The sequence below is a fragment of the Lissotriton helveticus genome, chromosome 10 (assembly GCF_964261635.1).
Source record: "Lissotriton helveticus chromosome 10, aLisHel1.1, whole genome shotgun sequence".
Classification (NCBI taxonomy): Eukaryota; Metazoa; Chordata; class Amphibia; order Caudata; family Salamandridae; genus Lissotriton; species Lissotriton helveticus.
In genome coordinates this window covers 306,205,313-306,229,024 of record NC_136071.1, presented here as the reverse complement: position 1 = coordinate 306,229,024, position 23,712 = coordinate 306,205,313, and the positions used below count along the sequence as shown (strand labels likewise).

Below are 23,712 nucleotides of genomic sequence, written 5' to 3'. Positions count from 1 at the left end.
AGACTTGCTGAAGACAACCGGTCAGAACATTCGTACGCTCCGATTTCTCGATGCGACAACATCTTCAAACTGAAACTGTACAACTTCTTGCTGAGGCTCTTTTCATGGGAAATGTCCTCCCACATATCCTTCAATTCTGTCTTCTCTTTTTTGGTGATGTAAGACGTCACATACCGAGCCACAGCCATACAGTTATCAGCCACAAACTGTATATCCATGTTAGCATTCCACATGGACAAAATCACCGGGTTGTAGTCGTTGATGTACTTGGACTCTTCGTTCCTCTTCAAATTGTAAGTGTTTTTAGGTGATTTCTTCATGACATTGTGTCGCAGCGAAGACATCAAACTGTTTACTCTTCCTTTAGAAATCACCGGTCGTGGAAAGCCGAAACGACATTTAGTGTAGAACTTGTCCTTGTTTCGGAATTTACGACGGCAGTACTTTCCACATCGATGGCTTTGGAAACGCAGAACTTTTTCTCTTAGGCTTTTCTTCTCCTTTGCGTTTGGAACAGCACACGTAGAATACTGTTGGATGAAACTCATCACTGAGTCATCCGGATCTGTTCCAAATTTAGGTGCATCCTTGATCCACAGCAACATATGTATATGAGGAGCACCTCTTGCTTGGTACTCCTTTCTCCAGAAGAAATCCAACACCTCTCCAAGAGGTGGATTCTTCTTATTCATGATGAAAGACATCATAGCTTCAAATCTATGATTGAAGTACCTACATACATTGACTGGATCCAAAGAGCACAGTTCTCCGGGTGTCTTGAATTCGATGTTATCTACGTTAGCATTTGCCTCTCGTAGAAATTCAAGTAAGTCTTCCCAGCCATACTCGGCACAGCTCAGAGTGAGGAACCATGTGGGAGTACCTAAGTTCCTCAGCATACATTTTAAATCACCATGACGACGGTACCAGTACTCATTAGTACCACGCTGACACGCCATGAGATTAATCAGGTGAGAATCCAAAATACTGTCTTGGACATTGACTTTATCCATAAAGTCACTTGCCGAGATGTTTTGCATGTGTATACCACTTTTCAAGATGTGGTTCACTGCATATGACAGTCCAGACAGATCGCTTTCAAACAGGAGATGAAACAAATAAGGAATGCATTGTCGAAACCTAGCATCTCCTGCATACAATCGCAAAGTCCGGTATTCAGAAGCAGGAATTTGATGAGGTCGCTCATCATATCTTCCTCCCTGACCTGTTGGAAAAAGCTGTGGGAAACACCGAGCTTCCAAACTTTCCTCCCAAACACTAATGGGACTCCCTTTGGCTTGTTTCATTTGAAACAACTCAATAGCATTCCCCATGACTTCCTTGGAATGCAAAGGATGAACACTATAATGTTCATATATTTCTTCACTAGTAGAGGGTTCTACTTTCTCAATTTGACCAGCACACAAATCGCTATCCTCTTCCTCACTTACTTCCTCTTCTGCAACATATACATTCTTATAGTATTTATTATTTTTTTTCAAATACAATGTTGCCTTTTTGACTTTCCTAACATCTACTAAATCTTGCCATATTTTCTTATTCTTTGTCGGAACCCCATTAACTAAGATAACCAGTGGTTCCTCTTCCACTTTTTCTACTCCAATTGTGTTAATGTTTTTCTTCAAATCTAGAGGCAAATAAACAACTCTTCCCTTTAATCCTCTCTGTAAATCTGATGTAGGCAATTTCCCTGTCTTTGGCTCCATTCTTACAATGGCCTGGAAGGGATGGATACTTTGAATCAAAATAGATTCATAAGTATTTAAATCCGTCAATTCAGAAGGAATCTCAACCAATTCCAGATTATTATAAACTGCTCTAGCAGGCATCTGGTTTTGATTTAATTTGCAACAACAATAAGTACACACACGTTGATCCAATCCCAAATCAAAACAATTTTCTACCATCAAGTATGTTGCAAAATCCTTCCATTCACTATTATTTTCCCTTTCACTTTTTGCATATAAATCCACTAACTTAGTCTGATTCTTATAATAAGTGCGTCGACAACACACACAAGTGAAATTAGGCCTCTCACTTGATTTCACCTCAAACGTGGCAATTTCCCTCTGGAAATTATCTGTACTGGAAACCTGTACACTATCTTCCACATGACCCTCTTCTTCTTGCTCAATTTCAACATTCTCCTCTTTACTTCCAAAGTAACAAAACTCAATTTCTTCACATATATTCTTCACATCTATTTCAGAACCATGCAAAAGAGCAGCGCATAATTGTTTCAGCATAATTGCTGGACTCTTAGCATAATACAACATTCTAACTAATTTCCTCACTTTGTTATGATGCACTGCTAGCATCCTGAAATGATGAAAAACACTCTGGCATACTCTCCTGGAAAGACAAGCCAGTGAATGACCATGCAAACCTGTCACTTCTCTTACTCTGCAAGGATCTAATTCTTGCAACAACATCATTTTCTGCTTCACACTTTTCTTATTAAATGACCGTACAAAATCACAAAGCAAATTGATGGAATCCTGTCGCACACTGCAAATACTACTACACTTCCAGGTGTACACAGGACCCTTACCACGTCTTCCTAAAACCTCATTACCTAACACCTCTTCTGCCTCTGTTGTCACAAGTTTTTCTTTTTCAACTGGACAACCATCTTTTACTTCATAAGCACGACCACTGGTGTCAACTGCATGCACCAAATCATTATCCTGGAAATAACTCTCCTCATTAAAAAATGCCTCACAGCTTCAACTATGCATCCATTCTCCAGAAAAAACTTCACAAAAATTACTACGATTAACTATTCTCTTCCATCTACTATTTCTTTTGAAATCAAAAATTGCCTTGTTTAGCTTCCTAATTCTATTGATTATCAAAATAAATAACTTACGTTTAATTTCAAATGCCTGATCAATAACTTTCTCAACTTTTTTTTTTCTCTTATAAAAAACTAGTTTCTGTTGACCTTTCTTAATATTTTTTAACAAATTGCCAATTATCCTGTTCCGGAACATTCGTTTACGAATCTCCCTAAACTGTTGTTTCCTTCTACTATCATGCACAGAGTTATCTCTTGCTCTAGCAGTAACATTTTTCATTGGCCTTTCCTTTCCATTTGATTTCCTTCTCGTTTTATGGACTGAAACATTTTCTGTAGTAATATTTTTTTTACTACAAATATTTCTTATAAAATATTTAGAGCTCTTACCCGGTGCTTTCTTCGTGACTTGAGAAATCTTTTTCTTAGAGGACTGCTCCGTATTTTTTTTCACTTGCTGTCTTTGACGTTTTGCAGCCTTTATCTGTCTTTCTATTGTAGGCATGGTGAAATCTTGAAATGATCTGCAGTTGAATCTGTGGAAAAATATAATAAAAAATGTTATTAACCATTATTACCAAACAGTAAATCAGTAACAGTGATCAAAAACTTAACACACTACTTGACATTTTAATTAGTAGATTTTTTAGTCGTTGGCAAATTTACAATACAGAAATACCAGAAAAGAAATGACATTTATATTTATGTTACCTATGCTATTTTATATGTGAATCTGATCTAATTTTATGAGCATATTTTAATATTTTATTGAAGACACTACACATAACCTGTTTTTGAAGGTGTCTTTATTTTTAAATTAAACGGTTTAACTTTTTACTTTTTATTAATTATAAATTTTAAAAATAAATGTTTATATTTCCAAAGGCTCAAACAGGTCAGCTTCCCATCCTATATCATATAATTCGGACAAATCTGCATCCTCATCACGCTCTTCTTCATCCTCAGGATTTAAATCATCCAAAGGATCAACATCCACTGATGTTTCAATTACAAGTTCAATGATGAGGTCAAAATCAACTGATTGCAGATTGTCGCTCATGTTGAGATTGTCTTTATCTTTAAAGAAAGATAACAACAATGAGATGTTGCAGAGTAAGAGACAAATCTCAGAGATTATAATAGTAAAATTGTTTAACAAGAGTAACATTTTGCAGCTATTATTTAGCCATGTCCAGCGATGCTGAGCAGGTGAAGCCTATGTCTAATTTTTCACTGAACAGGACTCATCTCTTCTTAACCTTGGATAAGCCTCACCGACTCTGTGTCCCCTGCACATACTTAAATGTAAAGGGGCAGATTTATGTTAAATGGCACATCCCCAGGCATGCACCAGTTAACGTGCACCACTGCTCTGCCACCCATGGTGTGCCGCATTTACAATCAGATAGGAGAAACCTGCGTCAAAACCCTGCGCCTGCTTAAAGCAGGCATAGGTCTTGACACAACATTGTGGAGATGGTGCACCCCTGAGCCTTGCTGGAGCTGCATCGCACTTGCGATACAACTCCAGCAATGCGCCACCTTAACGGCACAGATGCGTCAAGCATCTGTGCCGTTTTTGCCCCATGCTGCGCCGCATTGTAAATGCAGCACACCATGGGTGGCGGAACAGCGGCGCAGGATGACTGGCACATCCCTGGTGATGCGCCAGTCATCATAAATCTATCCCTAAGCTTCTTATCTTGTTAGAGATGAACTGCCATATGTATCATCAAAATATTTTGCATTTCCTAAATAGCGAATTTTAAGGAATAAATAGCGATTCTTTACCATTCCTAATTTGCGATGAGCAAATTACTAATTGCAAGTTACCCATTCATTTCCATGGGCTAGGAGGCTCATAGGAATGAAGGTTTAATTTGCGATTAGCAATTTGCTCATCACAAATTAGGAATTTTTCCAAGGGTGCAGGGGTGTCTCAAGAACACCCTGCTGCACCCCTGAAAAAATAATTTGGGGGCATATGGCACACATACATGCCCTAAGGGCATGTGTTGGCGTCATATGGGACCTTTTGTTTTTTTTAAAAAAAGCTTTTTGAAAAGAATTCACAAATTACCACCAATTTACCACAATAGTTTCCAAATCCTTAATGTCATTTTTTACATATTTTTTGTTTGATACATTGCATTTAAGTAGTCACAAAATTTGCAAATCCTTCAGTGCAATTGCAAAATAAGGAATAGCAAATTTTGCTACTCCTTATTTTGCATCAAACTTGTTTGATACATACCATTTGTCTAATTAACATTCGCAAAGGCCAAAATTCGTAGAATTTTGATCTTTGCGAATGCTAATTAGCTTGATACATATGGCCCCAAGTGAGGCCTGTCTTGCGACATGGTGCATCTTTTGCATCACTGCTGCATCGGTTTCATGTGGTACTTTTTTTTACACCATGACATATCTGCCTAAATGCATCAATTTGTAATGTTGTCGCCTCATAGCAAATCTTTTGCACCACCGCTGCATCATAAAAGTGACGCACAGTGGCACAAAAGAGGCATACACCTATCATAAATCTGTCCCTAGCATTTTAAATGATTAATCCAGGATGACGATAAAGTGTGGCCTATCCAGAGGTTTGTTTAAGGTGAGGCCTACTCAGGATTGCAGATTAAAGTTACGCTTGATGAAGAATACAGAGGAGATAATACATGTAAAGGCCTACCAATGAAGTAAGTAATGTCCACTTTATTGCGCCAGTCATCATAAATGTATCCCTAAGCTTCTTATCTTGTTACAGATGAACCACCATATGTACCATCAAACTATTTTGCATTTCCTAAATAGCAAATTTTAAGGAATAAATAGCAATTCTTTACCATTCATAATTTCCAATGAGCAAATTGCTAATTGCAAATTAGCACCGCCGTTGCATCATAAAAGTGACACACAGTGGCACAAAAGAGGCATACACCTATCATAAATCTGTCCCTACCATTTTAAATGATTAATCCAGGATGACAATAAGGTGTGGCCTATCCAAAGGTTTGTTTAAGTTGAGGCCTACTCAGGATTGCAGATTAAAGTTACGCTTGATGAAGAATACAGAGGAGATAATACATGTAAAGGCCTACCAATGAAGTAAGTAATGTCCACTTTATTGCGCCAGTCATCATAAATGTATCCCTAAGCTTCTTATCTTGTTACAGATGAACCACCATATGTACCATCAAACTATTTTGCATTTCCTAAATAGCAAATTTTAAGGAATAAATAGCAATTCTTTACCATTCCTAATTTGCAATGAGCAAATTGCTAATTGCAAATTAGCACCGCCGTTGCATCATAAAAGTGACGCACAGTGGCACAAAAGAGGCATACACCTATCATAAATCTGTCCCTACCATTTTAAATGATTAATCCAGGATAACAATAAGGTGTGGCCTATCCAAAGGTTTGTTTAAGTTGAGGCCTACTCAGGATTGCAGATTAAAGTTACGCTTGATGAAGAATACAGAGGAGATAATACATGTAAAGGCCTACCAATGAAGTAAGTAATGTCCACTTTATTGCGCCAGTCATCATAAATGTATCCCTAAGCTTCTTATCTTGTTACAGATGAACCACCATATGTACCATCAAACTATTTTGCATTTCCTAAATAGCAAATTTTAAGGAATAAATAGCAATTCTTTACCATTCCTAATTTGCAATGAGCAAATTGCTAATTGCAAATTACCCATTCATTTCCATGGGCTAGGAGGCTCATAGGAATGAAGGTTGCAATTTGCGATTAGCAATTTGCTCATCACAAATTAGGAATTTTTTCAAGCGTGCAGGGGTGTCTCAATAACACCCTGCTGCACCCCTGAAAAAGAAATTTGGGGGCATATGGCGCACATAAATTTTAACAACATTCCTTTACCTCAAAAACGATTTTCAAATCATAATTTCAAAACACTACACATGGGAAAATTACTTAAAATGTCCTTAAGACACATAAAAGCGTTTTTTGATTGCCTTTCCTGCATGGTTGGGTCACTTTTAACATGGCTATGTAACACAAACATTCAAAATCTAAATTTTCCATGCACAGGTGCGAGCATATTTACAAGCAATTTGCGCCACAGAGAAAGGTCTTACACTAAAATGAGAAAAATAACATCAGGGACAGTCAATTGCCTTATGAAGAACCATACACCATTATGTCCTTCTCATGAATTTAAAAACAATTCCTTTTCCCCAAAAACGATTTTCAAATCATAATTTCAAAACACTGCACATGGGAAAATGACTTAAAATGTCCTTAAGACACATGAAAGCATTTTTTGATTGCCTTTCCAGCATGGTTAGGTCACTTTTAACATGGCTATGTAACACAAACATTTAAAATCTAAATTTACCATGCACAGGTGGGAGCATATTTACAAGCAATTTGCGCCACAGAGAAAAGTCTTACATTAAAATGGGAAAAATAACATCAGGGACAGTCAATTGCCTTATAAAGAAGCATACACCATTATGTCCTTGTCATGAATTTAAAAACAATTCCTTTACCTCAAAAACGATTTTCAATTCATAATTTCAAAACACTGCACATGGGAAAATTACTTAAAATGTCCTTAAGACACATAAAAGCGTTTTTTGATTGCCTTTCCTGCATGGTTGGGTCACTTTTAACATGGCTATGTAACACAAACATTCAAAATCTAAATTTTCCATGCACAGGTGGGAGCATATTTACAAGCAATTTGCGCCACATAATTCATAATTTTCTCCTTAAAGCACACTATTCTCTATCTAAATTAAAGAAATATTTTCTCACCTTAGCAAATACTTTGAGTTTGAAAACAGTCTCAGAAACACACCAATTTGTCTTCAGCAGAGCAAAAGGTATGCACTCCAGAGTCTGCAGCTATGAAAAGCACAGAAATGCTGTAATTCTTCACACATATCTCTCATGTCACCCAATCAAAAGTCTTCCCTCACTTTTTTCAAATAAAAACCCATCCCCCCTCTGCCCTTTCTGCCTTATCTGCATGGCAACCACCTCTTGGAAGACCTCTGTTGTTTGCAAGTTCACACAACAATGTTGCAATTGAACTCTGAACTCTCAGTGCACCTGCATATCCAGTGCATTCTTTCATTTAATGATTTTTTATTGACCACTCAAAATACATCTTTCAAAGAACACATCCGTGCACCCTAACTTTTTGTTTTCAGCAATCAAAATCCACCAATCACTGTTACTGCTTCATGAACACAGAAACTCCACAGTTTTTTTCATTTCAAACTCTCATTTTTTCAACTGCCATTTTATTGCCACACTTCATCTGACTGCAGGAGAACCTTCTCTCACCATGTTTTCTGTCTGGATTGTTGGACATAGTTATATTCACTGGGCTCAAAGGTACGTTGAAAACAGGAAATTACCTAACCTCAATTTACAAGATGTGGAAATTAAGTGGTTTGGCCACAGAGGATTAAAATGTCACCAATTGATACCATTGGTGAAAACCTTTATGCATTTGCCCAAACCTGACCTGTTAATTGTGCACTGTGGAGGTAATGACTTGGGCACTTTGACTGGTGTAGGTCTGGAAATGCTTTTAAAGGACACCTTTGAGCAATTAATGGCACTTTTTCCTCAGACTGCCTTGGTATATTCAAATATATGCCAAAGACAGAAATGGAGGTGGTCAAACCAATTTTGTCCACAAATTGAGAAGTCGAGGAAGCATGTAAACAAATCTGTTTCAGCTTACATGAGAGACCATGGAATGGGCTCCCTGTACAACAATAACTTGCGTTACTACATGCAAGATATCTACAGAGGAGATGGAGTTCACTTCTCAGATGAGGGCAACAGAATTTTCACTCTGAATTTAAGAATGTGCATTGGTACCTACTTATAAGTACCTAAATGTACCATAAACCCAAAAGCTCTTCTCAGAGCTACCCTACATCTAATCACTCACAATTATTATTTTACTCTAACATTTTTCATTAATTTTCAACAAAGTACGCTCTCTGGGGCGCTACCCGGTACGCGAACCGGGAGCTAACCTCGCGAAATTTTTAAAAAAAATGTTTTTTTTTCGCACATATGGGCCTCCTCAGCCACCCTCACAAAACCTAGGGGGTCAAGATAAGTCTACCGTGCCCCCTTCTACCCATTCTGAACATTATTTGCCCTCCATCTTGTATCTTAATTTGACCGAAACACAAAATGGTGGACTCCCGGAACGCTTAAGGTCCGCGAACCGGGGCGCTCAACGGTTCGCGTACCGGGTCGCTCCCTGGGAAGCGCACCATCAAAAAAGGTGGGAAAGTAGTTCACACAAAAGCCACTTGAGACAATTTCACCAAATATAGATTAGCTCATACTACATACCAATCCCTACCATTTTCACAAATTTGATTGGAATTCCATTTAGCCATTTAGCCTGTAGACCTCTCTAAATACCGTGAGGTAAATTACTTCACAAAACACATCTGAAGTGTTGGAATTGACAACCAATTAAAATGTTACTTTCATTTTCTACTTTTTTTACCTGACATTTGATTGGTTATGTACCCGAATATATATAAAGGAAGAGAAGGAAACACAGCCATTTTGACTACTACTTCCTGGTGTACATTTCAATAGGATTTTCATTAATAACTTCAACTTCTTTTTAAAGGTAAGTTGTTATTTTAAAAACTGAAGTATATTGTGCACTTTAAGTTAATATGGTAAACTTTTTCTGTTAGTTATATACTATCCCTCTGTAGTACTTATAAATTTAGATAGACTTCTCTGTTATAGTTATGGATGGAGTTAGGCTTCTCTTGTATAATTATGAATTTACTTACATTAAATCACATACACTTTTTTATATTCCTACTTCCACTCTGATACTATACACTGCCCAAAGATAAATTCACTGTTAAAAACTGCCTATCTAAAATTAATCCCAACAGTGCCCTACCTCTACTAATATATATTTTTTTTATGCAAATTTCAGGGAAAATGGAAAGCGAACAAAAAATTTCATTTGAAATTGTCCTTCCAGAGTCCAACACAGAAATCATTGATCCAAATGAGATTGAATTTATAGATGAAACTTGGGACCAAGAACTACTGCAATGTGTACAAGCAGTAGATAGCCTCCTTGCAAATGAGGACATTTTACACCCTCAGAGACTACAATGTATATTCCATGATAATTATGAAATTTCTGACAATGAAATGTTAGAAAGTTTAATAAATTATGAAACACAATAAAAAATGCTTAAAAAATAAAAAAAATAAAAAATAATCAACAAAACCAACAATCAATTAACATACAGCATTTGAAAAGTCTATCATTCATTTTTCATTGCAGTACGCTGCCCAGAACGCTTCCCGGTTCGCGGACCGGGCGCTACCCACGCAAAAAAACAAAAAAAAATAAAATTTTTTTTTTGCCCCGCGGGGCCCTTTTAAAGCCTCCACATTAAACCTAGGGGGTCAGGGAGGATCTACTATGCCCCCTTATGGTTATTTCCACCTTTGTTTTGGCCTCCTTTTGTCTCTCAATCCTACCGAGAGACAAGATGGCGGCCGCTCCGGACTGTTTAGAATGTTGACAGACACCGGAGAGCCAATCAGCTTCGCTACGCGAAGTTTTGGTACGCGCCCCGGTCCGCGAACCGGGAGCTGCCCGGTCCGCTGTTACAGATATATATCTTTTTTTAAACGTTAATTTCTCAAAATCCACTGGAGCACATATATTGAGACCTACAAAAGGCACATCGGGCTACCAGTCTCTACAATTTTGCCAAGTTTCGTGCAAATCCATTCAGCCGTTCGGGCTAAAAGTGCGACAGACCGCCCTATGGAAAACTCAATGTTAAAAACACGTTTTGGGACCCCCCTTTTTTCTCGGCCCCCCCTTGACAAAACCCCCCCAAATTTTCAGGGGCTGCTCAGAAACAAAATGTTCCATTTTCCTTAAAATTTCAGCCAATTCCGTCCTCAAACGCCAAAGTTATTAGACATAGAATTTTCAAAAATCCCATAGGGAAAAAATCCTAACTATAGAAATGTTAGAAAGTTTAATAAATTATGAAACACAATAAAAAATGCTTAAAAAATAAAAAAAAATAAAAAATAATCAACAAAACCAACAATCAATTAACATACAGCATTTGAAAAGTCTATCATTCATTTTTCATTGCAGTACGCTGCCCAGAACGCTTCCCGGTTCGCGGACCGGGCGCTACCCACGCAAAAAAACAAACAAAACATATTTTTTTTTTTTGCCCCGCGGGGCCCTTTTAAAGCCTCCACATTAAACCTAGGGGGTCAGGGAGGATCTACTATGCCCCCTTATGGTTATTTCCACCTTTGTTTTGGCCTCCTTTTGTCTCTCAATCCTACCGAGAGACAAGATGGCGGCCGCTCCGGACTGTTTAGAATGTTGACAGACACCGGAGAGCCAATCAGCTTCGCTACGGGAAGTTTTGGTACGCGCCCCGGTCCGCGAACCGGGAGCTGCCCGGTCCGCTGTTACAGATATATATCTTTTTTTAAACGTTAATTTCTCAAAATCCACTGGAGCACATATATTGAGACCTACAAAAGGCACATCGGGCTACCAGTCTCTACAATTTTGCCAAGTTTCGTGCAAATCCATTCAGCCGTTCGGGCTAAAAGTGCGACAGACCGCCCTATGGAAAACTCTATGTTAAAAACACGTTTTGGGACCCCCCTTTTTTCTCGGCCCCCCCTTGACAAAACCCCCCCAAATTTTCAGGGGCTGCTCAGAAACAAAATGTTCCATTTTCCTTAAAATTTCAGCCAATTCCGTCCTCAAACGCCAAAGTTATTAGACATAGAATTTTCAAAAATCCCATAGGGAAAAAATCCTAACTATATATACCTACTGGCGACCGCCAGTAGGTAATATATATATATATATATATATATATATATATATATATATATATATATTACCTACTGGCGAAAGCCAGTAGGTATATATAGTTAGGATTGTTTTCCATAGGAAAATTGCAACATTCTATTGGGAATAACTTTGGCGCCGGTTGAGGAATATTCCTGAAATTTTTCTTAACTTTGCCTCGCGGCGCTCCGCTCCTTCCCTGAAAGTTTCGGGGGGATCTGTCAAGCGGGGGCCGAGATAAAAGGGGGGTCCCAAAACGTGTTTTCCCCATGTTAATTTCCATGGGGCGGTTGGACTCACTTTTAGCCCGAACGGCTGAATGGATTTCCACCAAACTTGGCAAAATTGTAGGGACTGGTACCCAGATGTGCCTTTGCTATGTCTCAAGATATATGCTCCAGTGGCTTTTACGAAAATTAACTTTGAAAAAATATATATTGGGCTATATATATGTTAGAGCCCAAATGTAGCCCAATGTAGCCCAATGTAGCCCAATGTAGCCCAAAGATGGCCACCAGAGACAAAAAAAAACAAATGTAGCCCAAATATCAGCCAGATGTAGCCCAACTATAGCCCAATGACAAAATGTCCCAGAGTGTTCTAAAGAACAACTAGAGCGCTAACAGTCTTACTTATGACAAAAGTATGGCACACCTGAAGTCATCTTGATTGGAATAAAGTGTTAACACTTAAAACATTTAATTTGAAAAGGAACAAAATGAGGGTTTCATTTTGCCATAGAAATGTTATATATATATATATATTCACTGAAAAAACCATAGGTTACACACCAGTTATAGTTAGGAATTAGCATTTAAAAAACCTTTGAAATTCACTGAAAAAACCATAGGTTTCACACCAGTTATAGTTAGCTGGAAATTTTACTCGCATAAAACCATTGAAATTCCCACGTTATAGTTAGTTGGACTCACTATAACTTGCACGTCTGCAATGCACTGCTGATGACGTCACATATTACATCACTCATGCATATATTTAAATATTTAAACATTACTCGCTAATATATGTATTAACTAAGATACACTTAATAAGCCAGTTAACCAATCAATTTTTTTTTAAAAACCCTCATGAGTGATGTAATATGTGATGTCATCAGCAGTGCATTGCAGACGTGCAAGTTATAGTGAGTCCAACTAACTATAACGTGGGAATTTCAATGGTTTTATGCGAGTAAAATTTCCAGCTAACTATAACTGGTGTGAAACCTATGGTTTTTTCAGTGAATATATATATACATATATATTACCTACTGGCGATAGCCAGTAGGTATATATAGTTAGGATTGTTTTCCATAGGGAAATCGCAACATTCTATTGGAAATAACTTTGGCGCCGGTTGAGGAATGTTCCTGAAACTTTCCTTAACTTTGCCTCGCGGCGCTCCAGTTTTTTGCCTTGGGGGTCCTTGTGGGACCCCCTGAGCAGGCCTAGGGGGTCAGGGTGCTTCTACTCTGGCCCCTTTGCGAGTTTCACACCTTTGTTTCACTGCTTTCTTGTGCCTTAGTTCTAACAAGGCACAAGATGGTTGCCAACACTTCCTGGTTTTGAGTGTTGACAGACAGTGGCAGCCAATCAGCATGCCTTCCCGAGAGAGCTGCATGGTCATTGGCTGTCAACACTTCTAACCAGGAGGTGTTGGCATCCATCTTGTGCTAGTGTTGACAGACAGTGACAGCCAATCAGCATGCCTTCCCGAGAAAGCTGCATGCTCATTGGCTGTCAACACTTCTAACCAGGAAGTGTTGGCATCCATCTTGGGTCTTAGTAGACTGAGGCACAAGAAAGCAGAAAAACAAACGTGTAGAACACAAAAAGGAGGCAGGGTAGAAACACCCTGACCCCTTAGGGCTGCTCAGGTGGTCCCACTAGGATATTAATATATTTAAATGTTATCCGCTAATAGAATTAGCATTTAAAAAACCTTTGAAATTCACTGAAAAAAACATAGGTTTCAGGCCTTATATAGTTAGGAATTAGCATTTAAAAAACCTTTGAAATTCACTGAAAAAACCATAGGTTTCAGGCCTTATATAGTTAGGAATTAGCATTTAAAAAACCTTGCGAATTCACTGAAAAAACCATAGGTTTCAGGCCTTATATAGTTAGGTATTAGCATTTAAAAAACCTTGCAAATTCACTGAAAAAAACATAGGTTTCAGGCCTTATATAGTTAGGAATTAGGCACAAGAAAGCAGAAAAACAAACGTGTAGAACACAAAAAGGGGGCAGGGTAGAAACACCCTGACCCCTTAGGGCTGCTCAGGTGGTCCCACTAGGATATTAATATATTTAAACGTTATCCGCTAATAGAATTAGCATTTAAAAAACCTTTGAAATTCACTGAAAAAACCATAGGTTTCAGGCCTTATATAGTTAGGAATTAGCATTTAAAAAACCTTTGAAATTCACTGAAAAAACCATAGGTTTCAGGCCTTATATAGTTAGGAACATGCATTTAAAAAACCTTGCGAAGTCACTGAAAAAACCATAGGTTTCAGGCCTTATATAGTTAGGAATTAGCATTTAAAAAACCTTTGAAATTCACTGAAAAAACCATAGGTTTCAGGCCTTATATAGTTAGGAATTAGCATTTAAAAAACCTTGCGAATTCACTGAAAAAAACATAGGTTTCAGGCCTTATATAGTTAGGAATTAGCATTTAAAAAAACCTTTGAAATTCACTGAAAAAAACATAGGTTTCAGGAATTATATAGTTAGGAATTAGGTTTTAAAAAACCTTTGAAATTCACTCAAAAAACTATAAGTTTTAGTGCTGTTATAGTTAGCTGGACATTTTACTCATACAAAACCATTGAAATTGCTCCTATATAGTTAGTTGTACTAACTATATTTCGCGCACCCGCAATCCACTGCTGATGATGTCACATATTAGATCATTCATGACATGGTCAGTGACATCACTGATGACATCTCAGTGAATATATATATATATATATAACCTACTGGCGGCTACCAGTATAGTTAAGACCGTATTTCTATTAAAAAGCTGTTTTTGATTTGCCAATAACTTTGACGTCGTTTGAAAAATCTTCACAGAGTTTTCAAAACTAATTTGATGCTCACTTCAGCTCCTGTCTTGAAAATGTTGGGGTGATCTGTCAAGCGGGGCAGAGAAAATAAGGGGAGTCCCAAAACACTTTTTCTCCATGTTAATTTCCATAAATAACTTTAGAAATGCCTACAGCCCAAACTGCTGAACAGAATTACACCAAATTTGGCAAAAATGTAGCTCTTGGTCCAAATAGCACTCTTATGGATAAATGGAGTAAATGTTTTCAACAGTTGCCAAGAAATTTAAATATTTCTCAGATATACAACTGTGGCCGCGGTGGATCCATGAACCCTCCCAATCTCGTGCCTGAGATCTGATTGACGGCAAACATTTCAAACAAGGAAGTGTTTGCAGCCATCTGTGACTCATTGAACCGAGTCACAAGTAAAAAGCTTTTTTGTAAAAGAAAAGGGGGCAAGGTAGAAACACCTTGACCCCCTAGGCCTATTCAGAAAGTCCCACAGGGCCCCCTAGGGCCAAAAAAAGCATTTTATTAAATAAATTCAGCGGGAGTCATGCAGGCCCCCACACTTCATCTAATTTAGGCCCCCGGGTGGGTCAGCTCCCGGGGTCAATACAAAATAATAATGGGGTCCAACGTGGGTGCCCTAGATATGCAATTGCCAGCATTGTGGGCCTGATTTACTGAAATATGGCGGGGCCAGGTGGCCCACCTCGCAGCCCTGTTGACTCCCACCTCCCCAGTGGTATATTGAATTATAGTGCTTGGGGGAGCTCCAGCCCCCCATGTAGACCCGGGGACCACTACCGCCACCTCCCCAGGTATATCAAAACATATTTGGTTTTTTGAGTGAATATATAAATATATATGCTTCGCTGTCTTTGTCTTTTCCTTCCAAAACAAAAACTCAGGACACCATAGACAGTAGGTTTCTTCTTTTTACCTTTTTATTATTAGTTACGCCATGGTGCAGACATACAAATGGACGGTCTGTGCATTTCGGCTCCCAGCCTTCTACTGGACCATAGAGACCCTGCGTCTACAATGTCTTTTTAAAGGTGCTCATGTGCATTAACATCTCGTTGCTTTCCATTACAATGCATTGCTAGACTGCTAATCTTCATTCTCACTTGTCAGTAACATTGCAGAACTATGTTGTATGTGAATGTAAAGTACATTAAAATTCATTTCAACATGTTCCTAGTTACAACAATAAAAGATTTGGCATAAAGTGCAGGTGCATATCCTATATATGTATCCAAACATGTGCAAGAGTGTGTTAGAACGTTATCACAACAGATAATTCCATGAAATTCATTATAATATACAAATCCCAAAATTATAATACTTCCTGGTTGGAGTGTTGGCAGCCAATCAAATTTTAATAGGATTCACGAGTCCACTCAAGAACTCATGTTCCCTGATATCTATATTTTTAAAACTTTAATATATCTGAAACTAGTCAATGCATTAACACAAAATCACAAAACACACACTTTCTGAACCAACTGCTAGCTTTCTGCCAAATTAGGTGTACCATGTTTTGGGTCCCCCCTTTTTTCTCGGCCCCTGCTTGACGGATCACCCTGAAACTTTCAACAGAGCAGCTAACCCAAAAAGGGGAAGTATTAAGAAAATGTGCGGTACCAAAGTTACTGGCAAAACAAAAAATGCTTTTCCTATGAAAACCTTGGTTGTAACCAAAACTGCCTATTGCCGAACAACAGTAGGTTATATATACTCAGTAGATATATATATATTCAGTGAAAACAACAAAGGTTACAAGGAAGTTAATAATGTTCTTAAAGGGCAGCACCCCCTCCCAACGAGTCATTTTTGGCCGTGGAGACCACATCCCCTGGGCATGAGCAGTTGGATGGGGACCTCGGGGGGAGCCTGAAGGCCCGCTGTCCCAGCCGGCTCCCAGCTCCCTGGGTGTAAAATGCAATGTGTGCTCTGATTTGAACAAGCGAGAGAATTATGCTCTAGCTTGTTTAAAGCAGGGCACATAGTTCTCTATGGGATGGCAGGAGCAGTGCTCCACCATCCCATAGGAAACTGCAAAGTCCCGGGGGTGGGTATCCCAGGACATTGCTGGAGCCGGCTCTGGAGGGTGGCAGTCCCCAGGGCCATGCAGGGCTTCTGGAGGGGGCAGTGTGGCCTGCCTCCCATCTTCTCTAGAGCCCCAGGGAGAAGGCAGATCATGTGGCTGTTTGGGGGGCTGGAGCCCCCACGTATTATAATTTCATATATCCCCGGGGAGGTGGCGGTCCCCAGGGAAAAGGGGGCACCTGGCCCCCTGCTTTTTAATATATTAGCCCGGGGAGGTGGCTGTCCCTAGGACTGTGTAGAGTGGCTGGAGCACCCTCACTCATTATATTTTGATATAGCCCCGGGGAGGAAGTGGTCCCCAGGGCAGCGAGGGGGCGCATGCCCCCCTGTATTTTAATATCTTAGCCACGGGGAGGTGGTGGTCCCTGGGTCTGCATGGAGTGGCTGGAGCACCCCAAACACACCCCCAGGGAGGTGGCGGTAACCGGGTATGTGGGGTGCTTTAACCCACCACATTTCAGTAAATCAACTATCAGGGAGGTGGCAGTTCCCGGGGCTGCGGGGCCCGCATGGGGCCCCATCATTATTTGTTATTGCCCACAGGACCTGGTCCACCTGGGGCCTAAATTAAATGAAGCGTGAAAGTCCACCCTTCGTTTTGTAATCCATTTTTGGCCCTAGGGGTCCGTGTGGGAACCCCTAAACAAGCCTAGGGGGTCAGTTGGTTTCTACCCTGACCCCTTTTCTTTTTTAAATCTTTTTTCTTGTGACTCGGTTTGAGTTACAAGATAGCTGCCAACACTTCCCGGTTTGATGTGTTGGCAGCCAATCAGATCTCAGGCACGAGATTGGAAGTGTTCGCGAATCCACCGCGGCCACAGTTGTATATCTGAGAAATCTTTACATTTCTCTGGAGCTACTGAACGGATTTACATCATTTAACAAAACGAGCGCTTTCTGGACCAAGAGCTACCCTTTTGCCAAAGTTGGTGTAATTTAGCAGTTCAGGTTGTAGGCATGTCTAAAGTTTCCTATGGAAATTAAAATGGAGAAAAAGCATTTTGGGAACCCCACGTTTTCTCGGCCCCTGCTTGATGGATCACCCTGAAATTTTAAAGACAAGAGCTGACGTGAGCATCAAATTAGTTTTGAAAATTTCGGGAAGATTCGTCAAATTTCATCAAGGTTATTGTCATATAAGTAAAAAACTGCTTTTTAATAGAAATCAGGTCCTAACTATAGCTACCTACTGGCGACCACCAGCAGGTAATATAATAAAACATAAAACCACACACTCCTTTAACAAAGTGCACTTATTTCCACAGTTTCCAACACTCTTCAGCTCTATTCGTGAGCCTTGATCACAGGTTTTGGCATAATCTATTTGATTTGTTATGACTTAGTCTTCAGGTCATATTCCCATCAAAGAATCTGCATTTGAACATTGTTAAAACATTTATTTGATGTTCTCACACTGCAGCGTGTTGCTAAATCTTATTCCTTTGTTTCAGACACCGCAGTTAATCGATATTCATATGAATCCAAAACGCACAATTATTTACTGCCTCAACGGTAGCAAGCATGCCATCTGCTCTATATCTCACCATTGCGCCAATTATATCCAATTAGAGTCTGCAAGTAGGAATGAACATGTTCCGCTTGGTCCTTTGCTTGCATCCACTCACGGTTATTTTAGGATACATCCTGGCTTATCCAGTAGAAGCGAACGAGTCAGGCTCCCATGAATCAACACCAAACAAACTCTTCCTCTGTTCAGGGAGCCCCAGATCCTCCCAGGGCAGCTCCGAAATAGTGGGGATGGCGATCCAGCAAATATGTGCAAGCACACAATCTTTTAACAAAGAGGCACACTGACAGCAAACTCACAAGGATTGTGGGGGCTTTATTACAATGTGAGATATGCAACATTTATCATATAGTGTTTCCCTGTGTGAAGCGGATTCTGCAATTATGTACATCTATGCATTTCAGTGGAAATACTAGTTAAAACCACCTTCTTCAGGACAACACAATTTGTGATATGGGGCGACTTTGCAGGATAAATTGTAGCAATTAGGGATCCCTGGAGTTAGTAATAGCCTATGAGCAGATGCTTGATAGACAAACTGATGTGTCCTAATTGTTCTCCCTTGTGTTCTTGGGTTATTTTTTTTTAAAGAAAACAGTGATTTATGTTTGTTCAAAGTTGTTTATAGTCAATTAAAGTTGAATATATGTTGTCTATGATCATATGATTTATATGTTCACTATGGCCAACCCATGCAGTACAAGTTAATGAGGGGGTTGGTTGCACATGTGGCTTGAGCAGAAGGCCATGCTATGCCCGGTGACCAGCCCCTACTCACGGCAATGAGGGCTGCACATCGGTCTTTGCCAATTATGCACATAGAACTATTGCATGTGGTATAGAAACAATAATCAAATGTCTCTACACCTGGCAGCTGGCCTAATACTTAACAATCTGTGTACCTAGTTGGTGGCCATCTAAATAGCAGAGAGATTTGATTATTCAGCCAGCCACTGGAGGAATGTCAGTAAGAATGCCCAATTTTCATTTCTCCAATAGGAACTAGAGTATCCTCATTTTCCATTAAAGAAAGACTTAGGGGGGCAAGCACATGATTAACCCAGGGTGGAGCTGGTGTAGTGCCACTACACGGTGGTTCACGGAGTTGGGAAAAACTCAGCTCCGCCACCCGCCTCTACCCCCTATTAAAAATATACTTAAAAATGCATTTATAAAGAAATAAAGTCACTTACCTGTATTGTAGCATCCCTGGGCTGCCCTCCTCCTCACCATACATCTTGCGACAACTGTGCATGTGCGATCACGCGTATGCGTATTTCTCACAAGAGGTCTTGTGAGAAATGCGTGTGCACTTGCGTGTGCAGTTCTCGCTAGATTTGCAGCAGTGCGGCGATGCGTGGAGATTCTTCTTGCACACCGGTGCTGCGTCGGAAAAACAGCCCAAGATGAGAGATGCGTCAATGTTTCAGTTCTTTAGCTTTCTTCCAGCTACCAACAGCAGGAACTACCTCCAGAGGCCCAGAACTGGAACAGGCACCTCCTGTGAGGTCAGACCTCTCAGCAGTAGGGCTCAGGGGAGCTGGCGGTGAAGTCATTGTGTCCCTGAGACTTCAGAACAGGAGGCAGGACACACAGGCCCTTGGAGATCTTCTTCACGCAGGTTCAAAGCAAAGTTCCAGGTTTTGTCCTCTCCTTGGCAGAAACACCAACTGCAGACCAACTCCACACAGCATACATCAACTGGGCAGTATTCCGCCTCACAGCTCTTCAGCTCTTCTCCTTGGCTAAGGTTCCTCTTGAGTCAGGAAGTGATCTTAAGTTCTGCGGTTTTAGGTGTAATACTTACACACCAAAATGTATGTTTTCTTTGTGCAAGGGTCTCTAAGCCCAGTCCAAACCAGTTTGTCCAAACCAATTCTGTCCTCACTGGTGCAGTATGACTGCAGGGAGTGGAGACAGCATTGTGTAAGGGAGACGGGCTCTATTCAGGTAAAAGGAAATCTCCTCCCACAACTCTAAAATCAGCCAAGGTCTATTCAGATCAGCTCCGAGTCATCCAAGAAGGGACATGCACACCTCAACCCCCAGTGGCTGTTCACAGTGAATGCACATCCCCAGCCTCTGTCACTCCAATGCTAGACAGTCCATTCACAAACAGGCTGAGGAATACAGAATGGTTAACCAAGAAAAGGCCTACTTTCGAAAAGTATTAATGAGAGTGGGGGGGTTGGGTGCATTAAAAAAACCTAGGCTTAGCCTCTTTTACAAAAATATCAACACTAGGTGTAGGTGCGTCAATTACATATATTTAACTGTAAGAACCACATTTACCAAGATGGTGGCCTTCATGATTTATTTCAAACTCAATTCATTCTTTGAAAAAAAAATTACAAACATTTTTAGCATGTCTTTTTTAAAGGGCAACCTTTTTGTCTTTTTCTTATATAAACATTTTACATTGGTGATTAAACACAGTCAAACAATGACATTTAAAAGAAAAAAACTACATACTTGTAACAAAAGACTAGTCCTTCAGTATAAGAACAAGACATCTGGAGCATTACACATTTTACAATCAATCACGCTAGTTGGGGGAAGATAATTATTTAATCAAATCATTTGAAGTTAGAAAATACGGTAAAAAGCCTGTTCCTGCAGTACCAAACTCCCACTGGCTTACACCGGCAGGATGAATAGCGTGATTGATTGTAAAATTTGTAATCCACCAGGTGACTTGTTCTTATACTGATGCCTCACCTCATGCCTCTCTAATCCACCACTAGACACTCCCTGCTCCTTTATCTCTTTTTTACTGGTTTCTGCTTTCTCCATGTGTCAGTGCTTTTTATCCTTCTCATTCTGCATCTTTACCCCTTTTGTTTTTTTTTCTTTCTTTTGCTCTGGATCAAAGTCTGCTGTGGGAAAATAATTGCCGGTGTGCCAAAATGAGTGCTGGTGGGCCCCAGCTTCAGCCACAAGCACCAATCAAGCACTGACCTGCTCTCCGAGTGTGAGGGAGCCAATCACAACTTCGGCTGTCACCCGCCAGACTCCCCACACCAATTTCTTGTATTAGGGGCCCTTGCACTGCTGCTGCTGTTGCTGCATTGTTGTTGCATGTTAGTGCAGTTTAGGAAAAAAAATGAATATATAAATCCCAAAACGAGTGGCTTCATCATTACTTGGTTCTAACATCTCACACTTTGTTCACAGACACCGATTCAGACATCTGGAAAACAGAAACACAAGCACAGAGCACATGCACAATCAGGGATTGGTTATTTATTTTGCTGCAAGCTGAAACGTTGGTAAGTATCAGCAATAATACTATTTCAATCCTTTCACTTGCTGTTTAAATATAGATTGTGTTTGCCCCAGTAATATCTGCAAACACGCAATGCCTCTTGTTGCATCATTTTAATATGTTTCTAAGTCAAGGAATGATTATGGACATATTATGCCTCTCCATAAAGGACTAACAGACAATCAAAACTGGCAATAGTAGGTGCACATCTGATAACTTAACAGATGTGGGAATAGCAGAAACTTATTTTAAATATGACCCTTGAACCATAGTATAGGGAAAAGTAATTTAAACTGATGCTAACTGTGCAAGAAACACTACTGACTGTTAGCCCTGCAGACGGTGCTGCAAGGCCCATGCTGTATTCCTGAATTCACCCCAATATCTACAGTTGAGACAAAGGCAAGCAAAGGCACATTCCAGGTACTAGAAATTGAGATAAGAGGGATGAGGGGTGTCGCATTGGTATGGGGAGGGGTGGAGCAGACGAACCATATGTCCACCAACTACAAGTTGCCATTATTTTGCATACCCTTTAGGGAACCATTTAGGGGGAAATTGAGGGGGCTTGGGATATTCATCACAATCCCTCCCCCTTCTTCTGAATGGAGGCTGGGGAGATTACAAGTGAAGACATTGTGAGTGTGCCTGGAGACATGCTGTTTGTATTTTTCCATACACACCCTGTACTCCAGATGTTGGGAAAGGAATCAACCCAGCATGGTATTCATCCATGTTCCACTGAGCTGAGTGTCCAAATGCATGTGTATCTGACTTTCATTTTGTCCATAGTTTCGCAAATGTAAACGTGTGCACAGTGGCATTGGACTATGTAAGGTCCTGGAGCTATCCCTTTATGGGGTGCAACATGTGTGCACTCTTAACAAAAAGGAGACTACTGTCCCTTTCCTGGGCACAGCACACATGCCCTGTTTATTGGAACTGATAGCGTGACCCTATTATTTGTATTGCCTAGAGTGTGGCCTGCACACCTTTCTGTTTATAGTTCCGCTATCAAGTGTATGCCCAGAAGGTTGCTTTGGCATCAAGTATGTATGTCAAGGGAGTCTGTGGCTTGCAAGCGATTACCACATATGCAGTTGTGTGTCTCTGTGTGAGTGAGCCTGAGTATTGAAGCTAGTGGGATCCATTTTTCCCTTGTCTTGACATTACACAAGATATGGGATGAGGACTGCTTCCTGAGGAAGTGTATTGTCTGCATTCCTTTGACTTGCAGTACAGATCTGAATACTGAAGTTTTGATGATGGAGGGAAGGCTACATTTAGGAATTCCATCAGGACATTTTTTAGCAAAGGTCTGGTGACTGTTTCCTTCAGCGCTGTGGCATTTTGTTGAATGTAGGTTTGCGGATGGGGCTTCATTTACTATTTTACTAGGTGAGGAAGTTTCTAGGCCAGGCCTACATGTTTTCCATCGCTGATTGCTACTTCAGAGGCTGATGACACCCAGCTGCAGAAACCTCCCACTTCATTGTGCATGTGTTGTAGGTGCTCCCGTCTGGAGACAGACCCTGCGCTAGCTACTTACCATGAGAAGCATCATTCTTGCACAATGGCTTTGCTTGGAAAACAGGTTGAGAAGGACACCTGAAAAGAAAACCAGTCTAAAACAGTTCTGAATTTTCAGACACTGGATCCACATCCCCTGTCTAGAAATGAGTTTCAAATAAGGACACGAATCACCTACTTTGTTCCAAATCCAAGTTCTTCATGACTCAGGAGAGAGAGCTCCTTAGAGCACTCAATGAATTCTGTGGGATCAGGGTAGGTCTCTGCCAGTCGGACAGTTTTCCAGTGTTAATGGTACACCAGTTGCAGCCTGCATCTGCTGATCTTCCTGAGTGTCAAGAAGCCTGCCTACTGACAGAGGGAAGGAGTCTGTCTGGCCCTGCAGCATTTCAAACAGTCCAGGGTGAGAGAGGACCAGCAATTCTCAAAGACTGAGCGTAATTCAGAGAAAGGTGAGTATTTGAGTGCAAGCTAGGAGTAACCCACACTGCAGAGGGTCCCTCAGTCTCT

The 23,712-nt window shown here is 40.3% G+C and overlaps 1 long non-coding RNA gene across 1 annotated transcript in view; it reads left to right on the top strand.

Annotated features, from left to right (window-relative positions):
- LOC144785176 (uncharacterized) overlaps window positions 1–23,712 on the top strand; it is a 308,654-nt gene that overhangs the window by 175,629 nt on the left and 109,313 nt on the right. Inside the window, exon 2 of the long non-coding RNA XR_013601794.1 lies at window positions 21,582–21,676. This is a non-coding gene — a long non-coding RNA (uncharacterized LOC144785176). The remainder of the gene's footprint in view (window positions 1–21,581; window positions 21,677–23,712) is intronic.